The sequence below is a fragment of the Acomys minous genome (assembly GCF_964271855.1).
Source record: "Acomys minous genome assembly, chromosome: 5".
Classification (NCBI taxonomy): Eukaryota; Metazoa; Chordata; class Mammalia; order Rodentia; family Muridae; genus Acomys; species Acomys minous.
Genome location: NC_140494.1, coordinates 120,495,414 through 120,503,693, shown reverse-complemented (window position 1 = coordinate 120,503,693; position 8,280 = coordinate 120,495,414). Strand labels below are relative to the sequence as shown.

General features: G+C 44.7%; 1 pseudogene across 1 annotated transcript; it reads right to left on the bottom strand.

The window, feature by feature from the left end:
* Positions 1–1,229: 1,229 nt before the first annotated feature.
* On the bottom strand, positions 1,230–1,849 carry LOC311598454 (high mobility group protein B1-like; annotated as a pseudogene). Its single transcript has one exon. The product of its transcript is annotated as a high mobility group protein B1-like (transcript).
* Between the last annotated feature and the right edge of the window lie 6,431 nt (positions 1,850–8,280).

The window sequence follows — 8,280 nt, the reverse complement described above, 5'->3', positions numbered from 1 at the left end:
GTCATGGGAAGAGAGGACTGAGCGGCTGTCCAGGCCAGAGAGATTAATACCACAGCGAGACTAGAGGTGAGTGGGTGCCTGGAAAGTTTGCCGACATTCACTGTGGTTGAACTTCACGCAGCTGGGAAATGATGGAGATGGCGGGGCTGGGGGTGGGGGCGGGAGCGGGGAGGGGCGGGGCGTGTGGAGGGCAGAAGGGCTGACAGGCTTGATTGCTAGAGCGCCGTCCTTAATTTTAATATAGTAAGGGGAGAAGCAAGACCCTTGGATTGTGAGATGCCTGTAAGTCAGAGCTATTGGACTTGCACGTGTGTGGTGGGGGGAAGGACTGGACAGAACACGATCAGTGATATGCCTGGGGTTGGAATGGTCGTGTAGAGGCCATTAGGAAGACTGGGCTTGAGGCTGGAACCACTCCCTACCACTGTTGTAGGGATGCTCGGCATTAGGGGAGATGGCTGTTAGTCAAGTATCTGCTGGCCAGGCATGGACACCTGTGTTCTACGCCTAGACAGCAGTGTCTATGTAAAAGCTGGTGGCAGAACCATGTGCCTGTGACCCCAGCATTCTACTGGAGAGATGAAAGAGGCGTATGGCAGAGGCAGGAGGATCTCAGGGGCTCGAGGACCAGCCAGGCTAGCTCAGTCAGCGAGCTCTAGTTCCAGTGGGGGACCCTGTGTCTTAGGGCTTCCACTGCCACAATGAAACACCATGGCAGAAAGGCAAGTTGGGGAGGAAAGAGTTTATTTTATTTTAATTAAAAAAATTGTATTTACTTAGAAGCATTCAGAATGTCAACAAAACAGCTGCATTTTTTTTTTTTTTTTTGCAATTACAGAGTGGTATTCAGTTAAAAGAACAACAATTATCTTCATATAAGCTGCATCACAGACAACCGAAGATGGAAACAAAACAAAACAAAAAAAGAAAAAAAACTCTACCGTCCCCATATGTAACTAATTTGTGCTGTGCACCAAGAACCTCCTTTAATTTCCATGCCAATTTACAACCCCCAGACTGTACCAGGCAAGGTCAGTGGCCATGGAAAATACCGCCAGGACAGGGCTAGCTAAAGACAGGTTTGGTAGTGTGTTAACTATACAAAAAAAGACACTGTACAGTTTAAAAGCGAATCTTTCACAGCCTTATATTTCAATTTTTTTTCTTTAAATGGAGTGAGTTGCGTTAAATATAGACAAGGAAAAAAACTGCGCTCTAGAGCCAATTTATTAATCACCCCCATCTTCTTCTTCCTCTTCCTCCTCATCTTCCTCTTCCTTCTTTTTCTTGCTCTTTTCAGCCTTGACCACGCCCTTTTCGCTGCATCAGGCTCTCCTTTAGCTCTGTAGGCAGCAGTATCCCTTTTGTGCTTCTCCTTCAGCGTGGCCGCCTTCTTCCCACAGGGCTGCTTGTCATCCGTGGCGCTGCTGTTCCGAATCTCTTCTACCTTCTATGCAACGTCACCAATGGATAAACCAGGGTGTACTCCCTTGATTTTGGGGCGGTACTCAGAACAGAACAAGAAGAAGGCCGAAGGAGGCCTCTTGGGTGCATTGGGGTCCTTGAGCTTCTTTTTGGTCACCCCTTTGGCGGGGGGTGGGGGGTGGGAGGGGATGTAGGTTTTCATTTCTCTTTCATAACGAGCCTTGTCAGCCTTTGCCGGGTCTTCAAATTTCCCCTTTTCTTTAGCAGGCATGATCTTCCACCTCTCTGAGCACTTCTTGGAGAACTTTGAGAAGCTGACAGAAGCATCCGGGTGCTTCTTCTTATGCTCCTCCCCACAGGTTTGCACAAAGAATATATATGAAGACATTTTGCCTATTGGCTTCTTAGGATCTCCTTTGCCCATGTTTAGTTGATTTTCATCCGTGAGGCTCACAGTCACCCGGTGTCCATCCGGCTCGGTGCTCGTCCGGCTCGCACTTGCCTTGGCGCTGTCTCTATGGAGCTCAATGTAAACGAAAGAGTTTCTTGAGCTCGCTCTTCCTCAGCAGAGCTCACCGTCACCAGAAATCAGGACTGGGATGCAAGCAGGGCAGGGACCTGAAGGCAGGAGCTGAACCAGAGGCCATGGAGGGGTGCTGCTCACTGGCTTGCTCCTCATGGCTTGCACAACTTGCTTTCTTATAGAACCCAGGACCAGGGGCCTGGGAATGGCACCACCCACAATGAGCTGGGCCCTCCCCTGTCAATCAGTAATTAATAAAATGTCCTACAGGCTTGCCTACAGCCCAGTCTTATGGAGGCATTTTCTTCATTGACATCCTAAAGAAACCAGCCCCCCCCTTTAAGAACCTCCATTAAAACCAAAGTCTGGGGAAATATAAAAGCTGGCCTACCCAGTCCTCCCTTAAGGACCCTCATTAAGGCCAGAGTGTGTAAATCTCCTCTGCTTAAAGAGTCCAGTTTGAACCAAGGACAGCAAGCTTGTGTAGGGTCCAGCTTGAACCAAAGACATACAGAGATATCACTATGTGTGTCACAGAGTCCAGCTTGACTCAAGGACACCGGGTTTGTGTTACAGCTTGTGTTTAAAATTTCCACTTTCCCAGGAATGTACTTACCCTTTCCAACTTTGAAAGTTCCTGTGACTGCTTCAGCCAATTACATACTGTAAAATTCATTTCTCTGTCTAAAATGTATAAAAAGCCCATGCCTCTGCTTCTTAGGGTCTCCAACTCGAAAGAGCTTGGCAGACCTTGTTGCGTTGGCTCAATAAATTCCTATGCATTTGCATCGACAAGGACTCCGTCTCTCAGTAGGGACTCCGGGAATAGACTAGAGATCTCTCTAGAGGTCTCAGTCTTACAGTCCCCTCCTCTCAGATGACTTTAGCTTGTGTCAAGTTGACATGAAAATATCCAGTAGACCTTGTCTCAAAAAAATAAGTTAGAGAGGCTGGGAGTGGTGGTGCATGCCTTTAATCCCAGCACTCAGGAAGCAGAGGCAGGCAGATCGCTGCTGTGAGTTCGAGGCCAGCCTGGTCTACAAAGCAAGTCCAGGACAGCCAAGGCTACACAGAGAAACAAAAAAACCAAACCAAAACCAAAAAGTTAGAGAATGATAGAGCAAGGCACCTTATGTTGATTTTGGTCCACACACACACACACACACACACACACACACACACACACACACACACATCCCACAAGTAAGTACATGTGTACACATGTACACACAGACATGTTCTAAATTATAAAACTACTAAATGAAATGAACACTGTACAAGTACAACCCAGAAGGAAAACAAATAAATACAAGAGCCTCCTCATCTTCTAACACCAGTTCCTGAGCTCCATGCTCTACTGATAATCACTGTTTCCCAGCCACCCCACCCTCACTACACACTCAGAATAATACTCAGTTTTTGATGCTTTGGTTATAAAATATATACTAAGGAGAGGCTGGAGAGATGGCTCAGTGGTTAAGAGCATCTGCTCTGGCACCCACACGGTGCTCACAACCATCTGTCACTTCAGTGCCAGGGTATCGTCTTCTTGCCCCTGAGGGCACTGTATACACGTGGTGCACCAACATACACGCAGGCGAGACACCCATATGTATAAAATAAAAATGAATAAACCATTAACTTAAAGAACACATATATACTAGATGGGTCTCAATATCCGTGTGTGTAGCCACACTTTAATTTTCTTCATTCCATCTGGTTGATGTGGGGGCTGGGGATGGAAGCCAGAGGGTCCATGGATACAAGGTGATCACTCTACCAACTGAGCTATGTAGCCAGCCCCTCCCATGTGCTTTACAGCTCTAGATTATTTCATGTAGCCAACATAATATACGTGCTCTATAAACAGTTGTCTTGTTGCATTGCTAAGGGAGGTAAGAAAACTCTTCATGCGCTCAGTGGAGACTCACCTCTTTCTTCTGAATAATATGAAAAAAAAATGTGTGTGTGTGTGTGTGTATGTGAGTGCACCTGAGTGTACATGTGCCGCCTGTGTGCAGCACTCAAGATGTACAACAGAAGAGGGCATCAGATCCCATGGAACTGGAGGTATCGGTGGTTGTGGGCTCCTAGATGTGGGTGTGGGAACTAGAGCTCAAGTCAGGCCCAGTGCTCTTAACTGCTGAGCCATCTCTGCAGCCCCGCTCTGAATAGTTTTGATTTTTGTTTAGCTGAATATCCAGATATACAACTTATAATACAGAGGGATATATCCTGAATAAAATACTATGGAAAGCCAAGGCTACTATCAGGATAACCCATCAGGAACAATATTGAAGTACCAAACACTTTCAAGAGGAAACGACCTAACCTGGGAAACACTTCCCACCTGTTCTCAAAACAAACAAACAAACAAACAAACAACAAAAAAAACCAAAACAAAGCAAAGCAAAAAAACAAAAAAAACAAAAACCCTCACTGGGATGTTGGAATACAAAATCTCATTTGTTTTTCCCTACTTTACCTGATACTGGGGGACTGGCTGTGTGGGCTGGGAAGGCAAATGGCTTCCCACAATGTAATGGGTGGAATACATGGGTAGGAATCTTGTTATGATGTGGCATCCTTTATATCTCTGTGAGCTGCCATGTAGGTGCTGGGAATTGAACTTGGGTCCTCTGAAAGAGTAGCCAATGAGTGCTCTTAACCACTGAGCCATCCCTCCAGCCCCCTCATGCTTTGCTTTTACAGTCCAGCTTCTTACAAGATTTGGGTGTCACTCTTTCCTCGTCCAAGTCACCCTTCATTGGGTCCTGTGATTTCTGGCTTTAATTGGAGCTAACTGTCTAATGTGCCATCTGTGCAGCGTACCACTGGCACTCCATTTCATTGCTCTCTTGGGTTAATTGTAAATGTTTTTTGACTCTTTCTAGTCTCTGGAGTTGGATTTCATCTTGCCGGTGCATGCCCTTAAGGATGTCTTTCGGGAAATGTATCCAGTGTGGGAGGGACATGAAACAAATAAATCCGAGCCCCTAGGTTTCTAAAATTATCTTTACTAGGCCCCTGTACTTACTATTTTTTCATTTTAAAAACCAATTGAGTGTTTCATATAATGTATTTGATCATATTTACCCCCTCCCCCAACTCTCCCCGGATTCATGTCCCGCCCCCCAGCCCCCATCCCTTACCCTGGTACTCACCTGAAAGTTTCATCTCTCCTAGCTGGTTTTCCTAGTGATGAAAGATGCTATGCATACTACTAGAGGAGAAAGATAAACGTCAGTCTTCGTTGGTAGTGAACCTTGAGAGCTATCGTAATAACTATGCTGGCAAGAAATGCTCACCAGTGCAACAGTGGCATGGGCATCATGGGCACAACCAATCACTTTACGATCAGATTAAGTACCATTTGGCACGATGTAACCTGGCATCCTTAACAGTATAAGATAGGTCACAGTCCCTATGGCAAGCCTAGTTCGTTGTCATTTTACCCATAGATTAACATATCTCTCAACCCTCACTAGAAAAGCTTCTATTTGAAAGTAAAAATTTTGTCTTAAAAAAAAAAAGAAAAGCCTCTATTTGCAATAGATAGTGATTAATACAGAAATCAACAACCAGTCATGATAAAGAGAATAGATTCCTGTACTTCAATAAGAGACTCAAATGATTTCTTTGCCAAATACTGTAGACACTGCTGTACTGCCTTCTAGCTAGCTCCTTTGCATATAAAATCAGTGTGTGTGTGTGTGTGTGTGTGTGTGTGTGTGTGTGTGTGTGTGTAAGAGTGATACTCACCCAGTAATGGTGATGCACACCTTTAATCCCAGCACTTAGGAGGCAGAGGCAGGAGGATCTCTATGAGTTCAAGGCCAGCCTGGTCTACAGAGTGAGTTCCAGGACACTGAGAAACCTTGTCTTGAAACAAACAAACAAACAAACAAAAAACCAGTGATGCCCATACTGGTGTACCCGCACATATGTGGGCACGCACACAGAGGCCAGAAGTTAGTGACAGATGTCTTCCCCAATCACTGTCCACCTTGGTTTTTGGAAGCAAATTTCTTATGAGCTCTGTGCTTGCTGATTTGGATAGATTGGCTGGCTAGTAAGTCCCAGTGATCTTCACCTCTCTAGTGCTGGGACAGGCATGCACTATCATGCTTGGTTTTTAAAAATGTGGGCTCTGCGGATCAAACATTTGTCCAGTAAGCACCTTCCTGACTGAGCCATCTCTCTAGGCATCAGAGGCTACTTTGATTGTAGTTTCTTTTTATGTATCCTAAATTTTTTCCTTGAGAAGTTTTAAGCAGTCCTCTTGATTGGTAGAGTCCAAGAAACTTCCTGGTCCATTAAGTCTGGTCTTTTTTTGCTTTATACCTGTTCAACTGAGAGAAAACCAGAGGCAGCTATTGCTTTTTGCTTTAATTTGCTTTCCTTCCTCTCGGACCTGTCACTAGCACATTCAGTGGGTGAGATCTTGGAGATGCTGTTAAGGAAGAGTCTCTTCCTTCCCTGCCACAGCGGAGCCATCAGAACACTGCATCTCTCCAGCCTGAGAGGGGCAGGGAGGGACCATGTGACCAGAACAAGGCCAATCAGAGAATGTTTTGAACCCCAATCATAACGCTGGGAAACAAGTCTGTACCCTTCCTCCTTTGGGGTCAGGGAGGTGAAAGGATGAAGTTGTAGATACTGTCTTAGCCACCATAGCAGAGAACCTGCCTGGGGAGCCTGCCTAGAGAGACAAGCCAGGCCAGTAGGAAGGACAGAGGAAAGGGGTAAAGAGAGGGAAGGAGAAGGGAAGAGAAAAGGAGGGAGAGACACAGAAAGAGACAGGAGGGAGGGAGGGAGGGAAGGAGGGAGGGAAAGGATTTCCACTTTTGGTCTCTGGACAGAAGCTAAGGCTTGATTAACCATTGTATTAATTTCTTTCTTTGAGTCCTTGCAGTTGGGTTTCTATCAGATGAAACCAAAATAGTTTTGATAGCACAGTGGTCACTTTTAACTGGAAAATTCCTCCCTTCCTTCACCAGAGGGGAGTTTTCTTTATTATCTGATGACTCTTCTTCAAAGGCTTTGGTCCCTGCCCACTACCCTCCCCTGAATTTGTCTTGTCAAGTTGGGTTCTGGCTTTCTGGAATCCACTTCATCTTTTTTATCTTCTCCCCTTAAAAGGATCACTTCAGCCAGGCGTGGTGGTGTACTCTTTTAATCCCAGCACTTGGGAGGCAGAAGCAGGTGGATCGCTGTGAGTTCCAGGCCAGCCTGGTCTACAAAGCGAGTCCAGGACAACCAAGGCTACACAGAGAAACCCTGTCTTGAAAAACAAAAAACAAACAACAACAACAACAACAACAAAATCACTTCAGTATTTTAATCTGTATTCTGAGATGTCTCCTTGACTTGGTTAATACTTTCTTGCATTCCAGGTCTTCAATGATGCTCTTCACTTTAGCCAACATAATTTTAATTTCTAAAAGTCTCCCACTTGCTCCCTTTTCCTGCCATGGTAAGCTGTTTTGGTTTTTATAGCTATAATAGCCCCCCCCCCTGTTTTAAAAGCATCCTTTTTTTGTTATTTATTTATTTATTTATTTATTTACATAGAAGTTTTGGTCTATGAACTCTCCTAAGTCTTTAAATTCCTCCAAACTTCCCATTTATAAATAATAATAGGATAATAGAATTATCCAGGTATGGCAGCACGTGCCTACAGTCATAGCACTTGGGAAACTGAGGCAGGAAGATTGCAAGTGTGTGTGTGTATGTGTGTGTGTGTGTGTGTGTGTGTGTGTGTGTGTGTGTATCTGTGTTTGTGTGTGTGTCTGTGTCTGTGTGTGTATTAATGGAGATACGGAGTCAGGAACTCATGAAACATTACAATCAGAGTGATTACTAAGAAGAGTGAAAATTAAGGGCTGGAGAAGTGGCTCAAAGATTAAGAATATTTGCTGTTGTTGTCTCAAGAGACCCAGATTTGGTTCCCAGCACCCGCATCTGCGCCTCACAACCTAACTCTAGTTCCAGGGTATCTGATGCTCTCTTCTGGCCTCAGTGGGCAACTGCAGGCAAGCAGTGCCTACATACATGCTCAGGCACACATACACATAAAGCTAAAGCAATTAATTAACTTATAAAAAGAAGAACAATAGTAACAATGTTAGTGTTTAAGTAAGAACATGTTAAAATTTCTATTAAGGAATAACAAAATTAAGTATATAGAATTACTTTTTTTTTTTTAACGAAGCAAAAGCAGCTTAGTAAGAAGAAGTAAATCTGAGGAGGGTTTAGATTTCTGAATTATGAAATGAGGCCTGAAGTTTCAGAGACTGAGCTCCGTGTAACGAGCCCTTCCACGACAATGC